The sequence below is a fragment of the Suncus etruscus genome, chromosome X, assembly GCF_024139225.1.
Source record: "Suncus etruscus isolate mSunEtr1 chromosome X, mSunEtr1.pri.cur, whole genome shotgun sequence".
NCBI lineage: Eukaryota > Metazoa > Chordata > Mammalia > Eulipotyphla > Soricidae > Suncus > Suncus etruscus.
This window is the reverse complement of record NC_064868.1, coordinates 28,312,255-28,325,720: the sequence shown is the minus strand read 5'-3', so window position 1 is coordinate 28,325,720 and position 13,466 is coordinate 28,312,255.

Below are 13,466 nucleotides of genomic sequence, written 5' to 3'. Positions count from 1 at the left end.
GACAATGAATGAGGGGCATTCCCACCACCAGTGTTGTCTTCCCTCCACCCCGTTCCCAGCATGCATCCCATATCTCCCTCCTATACCCCCTATAATGCTAATGTTCTGTTCCCCACTTGAACAGCTTGTTATAAATTGGGTATAGATTCTGTTGTCATTGACTTTGGGTTTGGTGTTCAAGTCTGATCATTTTTCATTTCCACTAAATGTTCATATGACTGTCTGGTCTTGGTCCCATTCATTTTTCCCCCTCAAATTATGAGGCTGAACAAGATGATTCCAGTAATCTGGTTGTTGTTGTTGTTGTTGTTGTTGTTGTTGTTGTTGTTGTTGTTGTTCTTCTTCTTCTTCTTCTTCTTCTTCTTCTTCTTCTTCTTCTTCTTCTTCTTCTTCTTCTTCTTCTTCTTCTTCTTCTTCTTCTTCTTCTTCTTCTTCTTCTTCTTCTTCGCAAAGGCACAGTAAATATTGGAGAAATTAGAATGTAAATTCCCTTGGCCTAAGAGATACAGGGTTTCTCCACCCTTAAAGCACACTGCCATGGGAACAACTACAGACTTCATACACGCTCATTTTCATACCCCAAGGTCTTTCTATGGTGCCAGAAAACTTTCGGCTTAGTTGTGGATCATGACATCATGCTTCTGTAGCTAGAGATCTTGTTATTTGCATAGGACATAGGACAAAGCTTAGGAGAGAGCTTTTTTTTTATGGTTCTCAAAGTTCTGCTCCTTCACTCTTGTTGTAATCAGTCTTCTGTAATTAGTGGTCTTGGTGTTTGCTCAGATCCTAGGACAGAGCCTAGGATAGAGTTTTTCAGTATGGTTCCAGAAGTTCTGCTCAGTTGCAGTTGTCAAAGTCAGACCTCTGGAACTAGAGATTTTGGTTTTTGTACAAATACTAACCTGAAGCCTCAGCTAGGATCTTTCTCATTAAATAGGGGAAACAGTTTTATGGGATCTTTATGACCATATTTAAAATAAACTAAGTTATTCTGGGTAGATGGTTCCAAAAACTGGAGCATGTACATTGCGTTTTGAAGCTCTGATTTGATCCTCAACAAGATCCCCCACAGCACTGCCAGGTATGCCCCCTCAAAATAAATTTTAAAATTAAGTTAGCCATAAACCCATATTATACAACCATCAATGCATATATTTCTAGAGAAGAATGATTTTCCATTTCACAAGAATTTCTCACTGATCACTTCTATCTGTCTGCTCACAGATATGCACATCTACATTTTTGTTCCATTTTCTGTAAATCTTCTGGAAATATTGCGAGCTAAGAACATGACATTACTTTAAAGATTAAATGAGTTTTTTGCCTTTCATAATTATTATGTTACAAACTTAGTATTTTTCATATTCAAAATGTTGAATATTGAAAATTATATTTAGGGGTAATAATGTTTTCAAAACTAAATTTCAGAAAAGGTGTGATTTTTTTGGTCTCTTACCATTCTCCCTTGTATGTTGTTATCTCACAGATTCTCCCTGTGTCCTTGAGATTACCCATATATACTCGAGTATAAACTGACCCGAGTATACGCTGACACTCCTAATTTTACCCTACTGGGAAAACTTAGTTACTCAAATATAAGCCGAAGTGGAAAATGTAGCAGCCACTGGTAAATTTCAAAAATAAAAATATATACCAAAACAATTACAATACTTGAGGAATCCATAGGTTAATTTTTTAAATATTTATTACTAAAGAAGAAGCGCTGTAAACTAGCAACAGGAACCTTTTTTTTCTTTTTGGTTTTTGGGGCCACACCCATTTGATGCTCAGGGGTTACTCCTGGCTAAGTGCTCAGAAATTGTCCCTGGCTTGGGGGGACCATATAGGGTGCCGGGGGATGGAACCGTGGTCCTTCCTTGGCTAGCGCTTGCAAGGCAGACACCTTACCTCTAGTGCCACCCTCACCGGCCCCGCAACAGTAACTTTAAAACGGTAAATAAAGTGCAGAAAATCATAGCTTAACAGGAAATTAAGCTAAATCACAAAAGTTAAAATCTTTCAAAACCGGATTCCTCCACCTCCTCATCTGTATGTCCAAACACAGCTTTGGCTATATTTGATGTGAGGGTATCAGCATAGACATTGTCATCACCACTGAGTTCGCAGATATCATCCTCACTGCTGTCGGTCTCATACAAAGCACAGAATACTGTGGGTTCAATAGTTCAGTGGCATCCAGTTCAGTTCAGCTGCCTACCTCTTCAGCTCAGCCACAACTTGAGGACTGAGCTGAAGCACTGCCCCCTCCAGCAGACAGTAGAAGACTACTGGAGACTACGTGCATTTGATTCAGTGCCCGCACAGAATCAAATAACCTGTATGACCATGGTATAAGCCAAGTTCGGGTTTTTGGTACAAATTTTGTAGGTAGTTTATGGTCATAAGGATTGTCATATTATTAAAGGTCATTTATTGAATTACTGCTTTTCTTCTAACTAAACTTCTGAGGTTAGGGCCAGTGCCTACTAGTTATTGCAACTGTCCTAAATCACAAGAACTTCCACATAGCAAAGTATACCCAAGTATTGTTAAATAAATGAATCCTGTCTCACAAAAATCCACACATAATTATTGCTTCTTTTTGGATGCAACTCTCTCTTAACACATGAAAGCAGCCCCATTCCCGCATAGTCTCAGAAATGTTATAAGTGATTCTTTTGAAGTTTCCTTTGAAAATCTCTTGCTAATATTGCTCATAAAGAGAGAAGTCAATGAAGGAAAAAAATGTCATCTTCTTGAGTGCTGAAAATAGTGAAGGGATGATTTAGCACTAGTCTTACAAATTCTTTAGGTTCATGCTGGAGCTCTTTATAAATTGAGGAAATAAGAAAGTATACAGAAGAGGAACTATTATTATACTTACATAAAGAGAGGTCAGTGAGAAAAATGTCACCGTTGGAGTGTTGAAAACGGTGAAGGGGGGCGTTGATAATGGCCTTTATAATTCTTTAGCTTCAGAATGAACTTTTTATAAACTGAGGAAATAAGAAGGCATAAACAAGAGAAACTATGTATCAGGCTTGCTTTTTCTAATCCTTTTCTGAGAAGATGCATCATTATTACCATTATCACAGGAGTATTATTACTCTGAGAAGTCAAGAAAGCTGTATACCTGAAAGGCATTTCTCGTTCTGGGGAAATATATTATCAAGGGAATTGTAGTCAACTGAAATCCTGGAGGCTAAGACCATAATATTCAACCACATCCTGCATTCCACATGGGTCCGATTATCTTCTTTCTCCATCTTTGACTCCACAGTGGGAATTACACATAATACAAGAAATTATGTTTTAATAGCAAGGATTAGGAATTCACATGCTCTTGTAATGAGAGAACTGATTATTACAATTGAGTTGGTGGGTCCTTTGGAGGGGAGGGTACAATGGTGATGTGCATGGTTTTGGAATTATATGAATGAGTAACCATAATAAATTTAACATTGTAAATCATAGAATATAAAAATAAGTTTAAAAGAAAAAATCTGCATGAACTCAACCTATTTGCAATATACATCTCAGTGCTTACCACTAACTCTTAGCTATGTGTATTAATCATGGTTCTCCAGTAAAACAGGCCTCTCTCTCTTTCTCTGTGTGTGTGTGTGTTTGTGTGGAGAGTAAAAATGAGACAGAAATGTTCAAGAATTGGCTAGAAAGCTACAGTCTGACAAGTCCAAAATTTAGGAAAGAACATAAGTGGATGCTGCAATTCTAGAAGGAAGGCTGTCTACTGGCAGAATTAGTTCTTGTTCAGGTGGGATAAACCTTTTATTCTCTTCAGGCTTTAAAGTGATTGGATGGGGCCAGACTACTTTAAGGAAGGCAATCTAGGACCAGACATAACTCAATGGGTGGATCAATCCCCAGCAGGATCTCCCAGGAATCATCAGGAGTAACTTCTGAACACTTATCTGGATGTAGCCCCTGAGAACTATGAATGTTGTAAAATCATCCCACTTGTTGTAAAATAAGGTGTAACCCAACAACAGCTCCTCTATTGTTCAAAACTTTGAAGGGTACATAAGCTGTTTTTTATTGTTCACTGCTAGAGGCAGGAACCCCATATCAGAACTAACAAAAGCGGTTATTATTTTGCTTAGGCACAGTGAAAGTCTGTAATAGCATCAAAGTTTAAACTGTGCACATCACTCTCAAAACAAGTAGCTTTTTTCATGTCTTTGTCTTATACGTCTCACAACACTTTTTCTTTTTTTCTGTTTGTTTGTTTTTTGGTTTTTGGGTCACACCTGGCAGCCCTCGGAGTTACTCCTGGCTCTATGCTCAGAAATCGCTCCTGGCAGGCTCAGGGGGCCGTATGGGATGCTGGGATTCAAACCACTGACCTTCTGCATGCAAGGCGAACTACTTACTTCCAGCTAACTCTCCGGCCCCACAACACTTTTTTAGACTTCTCTAAACATAAACATTAGAACCTTTCTGCAGATACACTTAATTCTAAAATTCTTAAACATTCTTACACAGAGCACTGTAATATAAATCTAGAATTTCCGAGTTCCTTTACATAAACTTCGTTAAACAGAATCATGAGAACATTTCTAAAGATATATATATATATATGTACATACATGCAGTTTGATAATAAATTTGCTAAAATATTCTTATAATGAGCACTGTAATAAGAGTCTATAGCATCCAAATTCTTTTTCCTTCTACTACTGTGCATAAAGATATCAGAATATTTTGCAGATATAATTATTAGAATAAGATGCTAAGTAATACACAATCAAATATCATACTAATTGGAAAACTTTCACTAGGATAGCTGAGATCCATTAAAAATCTTAACAATGTTATGGGGCCAGAGAGATAGCTTGGTGGTAGGGTGTTTGCCTTTCATGCAGAAGGTCAATGGTTCGAGCCCTAGCATCCCATATGGTCCACTGAGCCTGCCAGAAATGATTTCTGAGCGTAGAGCCAGGAGGAATCCCTGAGCGCTGTTGGGTGTGACCCAAAACTAAAAAACAATCTTAACAATATTATGATTTTTCCTAGAACTGTGCAAACTAATATTAAAACTCTAAAGTTGGATACAAAATTATCTGTTTGCAGTGGGGCATAGAACAAAACAGTAACTCTAAAATGTAATACAGTAGAACACACATTTAACCAGTAATATAGTGACCAATGCAAATAGAGTCAAGAAATTAGCCTAGAAGAAAGTTAATTTTTTGGAGGTAACCCAGGTGCAGAAAGTTCTGAAAGCAGCTTCTCCTCAGATAGTCTTCGGCTACTCTTGGGTTCTCCATCTTCTCCATCTTCACCTTTTGTGTAAGGGTGCTGGAGTCTCCTCTACATGCTGCTGCAGGTTAGGGGTCTGAAGTTCTCACAAATGGTGCCTCTGGTAGAGGAAAGATGGTAGACTTCTTCAACTCTTTTCCTTCACTGCCTGGTTCTGTCCCATCTGAAGGGGCACCTGCCACCATAGATGGTGGGGCAGTTGAGTGAGACTGGGGGATGAATCCTCAGAACCTATGTTCATTAGGAGTATATCTGCTCCCTTTCACTGGCATTCCGCTCGGTCCAGATACATTATCAGTTTTTGGTCCCCTCTTTCCTTTCAGGACATCAAACTCCACAGTCTTCCCACCATCAACACTGTTAACAGAAACTTCCTGGGACTGTTTCTCTTAAGAACTGTCCAGTGATCAAAGACATCTTCTTTTGTGTCATTTCTGTTGATAAATCCATAATCATTCTGGACATCAAACCATTTGACAGTGCCCAGGACTTGGATTGCCAGCACTGGCTTGTCTACCTCACTCAGGGCTCGAGGCACGGAGATATCTCTGGTTGAGCCATTTTCAGACTCTGAGTCTGCAGAGATGGTAGCTGGCTTATCATTCTTGGAAGATGGGAGTCTCTCTGTTTTAGTACCAGTAGTGAAAGATAAATCATCAGCCCTCGGAAGGCCTTTAGATCAAGAATTCGTCACCACTATGAAGACACTCTTCCCCTCTTGTGTCGTGTCTGCAGGAGAATCTCTAGGGAGCGTGGCATATACAGTCCATAGTGAGAAATGCAAGTAGATGAAACAGAGCAACAAGAAGCCATTCAAATCAGGAGACACTGATGTTCCAGTGAAAGGCATAGCACATTCAAACCAGCTCGAGGGAGCTATCATGGTGATATTCCACCAGAGGGTCAAATCACTCACCATGGCTGCAGCCTTCTTAGGTCCCTGGGTCCTAGGTTCTGGCTCCACTTGTAAAATCACCCCATGTGCAGTATCTCCAACCCCAGGTGAACAAGTCTGAATCAGGGTCGAACATGAAATGATCTAAACCAGGCTAAAGGTGAAACACATATAGTCTGGCCATCTTCTACTTATTAGCTCCACTAAACTGCCTGCCAGAATTGTTTTTATTAAGTACAGGGACCACCCATACACATGTGGCAGCTATCTTGAGCCTGTCCCATCCAAGTTTACATATAAAACAATATCTGTTTTGAGTAAATCCAAGGTGAAACAATCATACAAAGAAACTAGGAATGATTTGTTTTAGGTAAAATAAGATGTAACCTAGCAGAGATGACTCAAAATCCAAAAGAAAGGAAGGGAAGGAGGAAAGAAGGAAGGGAAGGAGGAAGGGAGGGAGGCAGAAAGGGAAGAAGGGAAGGATTTTGTTCAGGCTGAATAAACCTTTTGTTTTACTCAGGTTTTTTATTTATTTTTTATTTTTAAGTATCTTTATTTAAGCACCATGATAAAAACATGTTTGTAGTTGTGTTTTAGTTATAAAATGAACACCTCCTTCACCAGTGCAACATTTAATGAGAACCTGGTCACTCATATTTTAAATGACCAAACAGAAATATACCACTCTACTTGTGAAAACACACTAGTCTTCCATGGTTCAGAGATTAAGTCCAAGGAATTCTCATGTATCTTCCATTCTGTTCTCAGTTTTCTTAAATTTGTTTCATTTTTCTGTCTATACTTTTCTCTACTCAGCCCTATTGTTCTTTCATGAAAACATATCTATGCCCTAACCTTTAGTTATGTTGACCACTCTTTATTTCTGTTTTCATTCCCTTTTCTCATTGCTTCTCTTCATTCTTTACTATCTTTGATGTGCTGACTCCCTCTTTTGCGTGCTGAATGAGTCCTGTTAGCATTTGTATCAGGTTTTAAAGTGATTGGATCTGGCCAGACCACTTTAAGGAAGGCAATCCAGGACCAGATATAACTCAATAAGTGAATTGGAGAGAGAGAAAACGAAAGGAAGGAAGGATAGAAGAAAGGTAGAAAGGAAGGAAATAAGGAATGGAGGGAGGGAGGAATGGTAGGAGGGAGGGAGGAAGGGAAGGAGAGAGGGAGGAAGGGTAAGAAAGGAGGGAAGAAGGAAGGAAGGAAGGAAGGAAGGGAGGAAGGAAGGGAGGAAGGAGGGAAGAAGGAAGGAAGGAAGGAAGGGAGGAAGGAGGGAAGGAAGGGAGGGAGGAAGGAGGGGAGGAAGGGAGGAAGGAAGGAAGGAAGGGAGGGAGGAAGGAGGGGAGGAAGGGAGGAAGGAAGGAAGGAAGGGAGGAAGGGAGGAAGGAAGGAAATCAGTTTTTCACAAGTCCCTAGTTCAACATGGATTTGAGAAAGAGGTCGTCATAATTTAGCCCAAAGCCCCTGTTAGCAGTTTTCTCATAAGCTATCAGTTTTGGGGCCACTTACTCAGAGAAGCAATTCCATTCCCAAACACTGCTAGGGCATCATTTCTTAGCCTTATCTTAATGTGCAACCTTATCACAACAGCAATTTAGGGCTAGTGTGAGCCGTGCTAGTTTCTTCATCCACAAACTACACTGAAAATTCACAAGGGCAATGGCCATAACTGTTCATCACTTTGTTTAAATTTCTTTTATTTTTTTGTTTTGATTTTTTTTTCTGGTTACATCCATCAAGCGCTCAGGGGTTACTCCTGGCTCTGAGCTAAGAAATTGTTCCTGGCAGGCTCGGGGTACCATATGAGATGCTGGGATCAAACCAGGTCCATCCCGGGTTGGCCATGTGCAAGGCAAACACCCTACCACTGTGCTATATCTCCAATCCTTCAATTTTTTTTTTTTGGTTTTAGGGTTATACTTGGTAGCGCTCAGGGATTACTCCTGGCTCTGCACTCAGAAACCACTGAATTGTGGAATTAGTGTGTCCAATCTATATCTCCAAGAACCTCTGGGGACAAAGAAGTTGAAGAGTTATTTTATACATAATAAAATTAAGGCACTGAAACATACTGATAGTGAGCACTGGAGTGGGAGTCTCTGTTATTCAATTAGATTCTGCACCTGATTCTAATGATTAAAAACATTAGAACATTATTCTAGGTGGGCTTTGTAATGAGAGGCTGAATGAACACCTGTTCGATCTTAACAGCTGTTTCTGTTGTTGCAGGTTTCTTTATAGTATAAAAGTATTTGTGTTTCTCCTTTTCTTCTTGATTTGATCCCTTCTCATTGCTATACCCTGGCACTTACAGTGTTCAGAGTATCTACCATTTAGACCAGGGGTCCTCAAACTTTTTAAACAGGGGCCAGTTCACTGTCCTTCAGACTGTTGGAGGGCCAGATTATAGCAAAAACAAAAATTATGAACAAATTTCTATGCACACTGCATATATCTTATTTAGAAGTGAAGAAACAAAATGGGAATAAATACAATATGTGGTCCGCGGGTCGTAGTTTTAAGACCCCTGATTCAGACCATTGTATTTCTTCGTGGAGTTATTCAAAATATCACATATAAGTGGTGTCATTTTGTATTTATCCTTCTTCTTTTGGCTTACTTCATTTAACATAATATCTTCTAGTTCCATCCATGTTGCTGCAAATTGCATGATTGTATCAGATTTTATCACTATGTAATATTTCATTGTATATGTGTACCACATCTTCATGATCCACTCATCTGTTGTTGGACATCTAGGTTGATTTCAAGTCTTAGCAATTATACTGAATGCTACAATGAATAGAGGTGTGCATACATACTGTTGGATGAATGTCTTTCTATCCTGGTGATAGATACCTGAGAGGGATTTCTGAGTCATATGGCAACTCAATTTTCAGTTTACTGAGAACCCTCCATGCTATTTTTCATAGAGGTTGAACCAGACATCATTCCCAACACAGTGGATGAGAGTTCTTTCTTACTGAATCCTCGCCAACAGAAATTGGTCCCATTATTTTTATATGTGCCATCAACATTGGCATAAGATGGTACCTCATTTTGTCTTGATTTGGATTTTCCTAATGATAATTGATAAAAAAAAAAACATGTTTTCATGTGTCTGTTGGCCATCCGTTGGTCTTCCTCAAAGAAGTGTCTGTTTATTTTCTCCCCATTATTCTAGGCTCTGTGCAGCTAACCTTTGTGAGTGTTTTGTATATCCTACATATAAAACTATTATCTGATGTACTGAATGCAAATTTTTCCCAGGCTGTCAGCTGTCTTCTAGTTTTATCTCGTTTCTATTGCCATATAGAAACATTTTAGTTTGAAGTAGTCCCATTTATTTAGGTTTGATGCTATAGCTCTTGTCATTGGCGTTCTATCATCAAAGACTTTTTTGAGGTATAAGTCTTGCAGTGTTCTGCCTATGTTTTTTCTCAGTAAACTTTAAAGCTTCAGATATGATTTTAAGGTCTTTAATCCATTTTGAATTGAATTTTGTGTAAACTGTGAGGTACAGATCAATCTTTAATTTCTTATAGGTGGTTATCCAGTTGTTCCAACACCATTTATTGAAGAGACTGCCTTTGTTCCATTTCAAATTATTGGTTTGTCAAATATTAGTTGACCATATACTTGGAGTGTCACTGGATATTCTATTCTGACCATTGGTCTGAGATTCTGTCTTTGTACCAGTACCATGCTGTTTTGATCACTATGGCTTTATAGTAAAGCTTCAGGTTAGCCTGCTTCAAGAAATAAGAGAGGACACAAGGAAATGGAGACACATACCATGCTCATGGATTGGCAGTATTAATATCATTAAAATGGCAATACTCCCCAAAGCATTGTACAAATATAATATAATCCCTCTAAAGATACCCATGATAATCTTCAAAGAAGTGAATCAAACACTTCTGAAATTTATTTGGAGCAATAAACACCCACTAATAGCAAAAGCAATACTTGGGAAAAAGGATGTGGGAGGCATTACTTTTTCCAATTTTAAATTGTATTACAAAGCAATAGTTATTAAAACAGCATGGTTTAGGAATAAATACAGATACTCAGATCAGTGAATAAATTTGAGTATTCAGAGAATGTTCTCAAGGCATACAAGAAACTAATCTTTGATAAAGGGGCAATAGATCCAAAATGGAGCAAGGAAAGGTTATTCAACAAATGGTGTTGGCACAACTGGTTAGCCACATGTAAAAAAAAGTGAACTCAGACCCCCATCTAACACCATGTACAAAGGTCAAATCTAAATGGATTAAAAACCTTGATATCAGTCCTGAAACCATAAAGTATATAGAACAACACGTAGGTAAAAACATTCTATTACACTGAGACTAAAGTTATATTCAAGGAGGAAACATCACTCTCCAAAAAAGTCAAAGCAGAGATAAACAGATGGGACTATATTAAGCTGCAAAGCTTTTGCACCTCAAAGGAAATAGTGCCTAGGATTCAAAAGTCATCCACAGAATGGGAGAGACTAATCACCCACTTCTCATCAGATAAGGGGCTAATATCGAAAATATACAAGATACTGACAGAACTTAACAAGGAAAAAAAACCTCTTAACTCATCAGAAAATGGGGAGAAGAAATGAACACTTTGTCAAAGAAGAAATACAAATGGCCAAAAGACACATGAAAAAATGTTTCACATTACTAACCATCAGGGAGATGCAAATCAAAACAGCAATGAGGTATCATATCCTTGTCAGCTTTGGGAATGAGTGTGATATTAGCCTCATAAAAGGAATTAGGGAAGGTTCCTGTCTTTTCAATGTTTTGGAAGAGCCTGAGGATCAATAGTAATAATTCTTTTTTGTTTGTTTGATAAAATTCACCTGTAAAACTATCTGGTCCAAGACTTTTATTCTGGGGAATTTCTTAATTACTATTTCAATTTCTTTAGATGTGATTGGCCTGTTTAAGCTTTCTACTTCCTCCATATTAAGTCTTGGAAGATGATGTTTTTCCAGGAATCTATCTATTTCTTCTGGTTTTTCCAACTTAACTGAATACAGTTGTTCATAATAAGGCCTCATGATGTCTTGGATTTCCCGAAGTTCTGTTGTAATTTCTCCCCTTTAATTTTTAATCAGATTTATTTGTGTGTTTTCCTTTTTCTCTTTGTGAGTCTTGCCAGTGGTTTGTCTATCTTGTTTTTTTTTTTTTTTTTGGTTTTTGGGCCACACCCAGCAGTGCTCAGGGTTTACTCCTGGCTATCTGCTCAGAAATAGCTCCTGGCAGGCACGGGGCACCATATGGGACATTGGGATTTGAACCAATCACCTTGAGTCCTGGATCGGCTGCTTGCAAGGCAAACACTGCTATGCTATCTCTCCGGTCCCGTCTATCTTGTTTATTCTTTCAAAAAACAGATCCTAGTCTCATTGATTTTTCGTATTATTTTCTTTGTTTCTGTGTTGTTTATTTATGCTCTTGTTTTTATTATTTCTTGTTTTCTACCTGCGTTTGGGTTCCTTTGCTGCTCCCCCACCCCAGATACTTAAGATGTCACTTTAAGCTGTTGATTGTATCATTTTCCTCTTTCCTAATGTATTGCTCTCTGTTCCCCCCTAATTACTGTTTTTGCTGTGTCCCATAGATTTTGGCAATTTGTTTATTTATTGTCATTCATCTCAAGGATATTTTTATTTTCTCCTTGATTTCCTTTCTGATCCAGCTGTTGTTGTGCAGCAAATTGTTTAGTCTCCCAGTGTTAGATTTTCTCCACATCTCTTTTTACAGTCAATCTTGATCTCTGTTGCATTGTGGTCTGATAGTGTACTTGGTATAATTCTTATATTTGTGATATTATGTAAGTTAGATTTGAGTCCTAAGGCATGGTCTATCCTAGGAAAGGTTTCATGTACACTTGAGAAGAATGTATATTTCGTTTTCTGAGAATGGAGGGCCCTATTAGTCCTAGTTCTAGTTTCTCATTTAGGACTCATATCTTTGCTAGTGTTTTGCCTAGTGGGAAATATAATGGTGTGTTGAAATCTCCCACTACTATCACATTTCCATCCATATGTTTCTCCAGGTTTGTGAGCAAAAACCTTACATATTTTGATTGCTCTACATTTGGTGCATAAATGTTAATCACGGATAGTATTTCTTGGTCTAATGTTCCCTGATCAATAAGTAGTGTCCATCTTTATCTCTTAGTTCTTTCTTGAGGTTGAATGCAATTTAGTCTGATATGAATGTGGCTGTTTACGTTTTTTTGTTTTGTTTTGTTTTCCAGTGGCATGTATAATTGATTTCCACCCTTTTACTCTCAGCCTGTGTTTATCCTGAGCTTTTAAGTGTGTTCCCTGCAGGCAGCAAGTATCTTGGTTTTGTTTCCTGATCCAAAACTCTACTCTGTGCCTTTAATGGAAGAGTTTAGTTCATTGACATTTAAGGAAATAATTGACAGGCAGAGTTGTTGTGTAATTATATTGTGTAGGGTTGTTGTTGTTACAATTAGAGATTAGGTTTGTATAATTGATCTCTGAATAGTTAATTTAAAGTTGGCTTGGTTAGTGCAAATATTACGAGTTCTTTTTTTTCATAATGTTTTTAACTCTCCCATGTAAATGAGAGTTTTGCTTGGTAGTGCACTCTAGGTTGGAAGTTTCTTTAATTTAGTGATTTAAATATGTCACACTACTGTCTTCTTGCCTGAATTGTTTTAAATTGAAGATCTGGTTTGATTCTTATGTTCCTTTCATTGTACTTGAGATTTTTTTCTCCTTATTGTTTTAAAGAATTCATCTCCCTTTTTGTTTTGTTTTGTTTTGTTTTGTTTTCCATTTGGATTACTATATGTCTTGGTGTTGAGCTGTTAGGGTCTATTTTTTTGATACTCTTTTCACCTCTTGGATTTGTACAGCAGTCTCTTTCCAGAGAGTGGGGGAAATTTTCTGCTATTATATTCTTCACTACTTGTTCTTCCCCCTTTCCTTTTTCCTCACCTTCTGGTATTGCTATTAGTCATAGATTATTTCTTTTGTCTTTATTCATTAAGTATCTTACATTTTCTAATTATGTTTTGCCTCTCATGTCTTTATTGACTTCTTTTTAGTTGTTGGCTTGTATTTTTGTCTTCAGTTTCATCCATGTGATTCTCTATGTGTGTAATTATGCTATTATGGCTTACTAGCATGATTTTTAATTATCTGAGTTACATTTGTATGGATTCTCTCAACTTCTGATAGAATTTTTTTTTGAGTTGGTTGAATTGTTCATCTATGGATTTATTAATTTCTTTG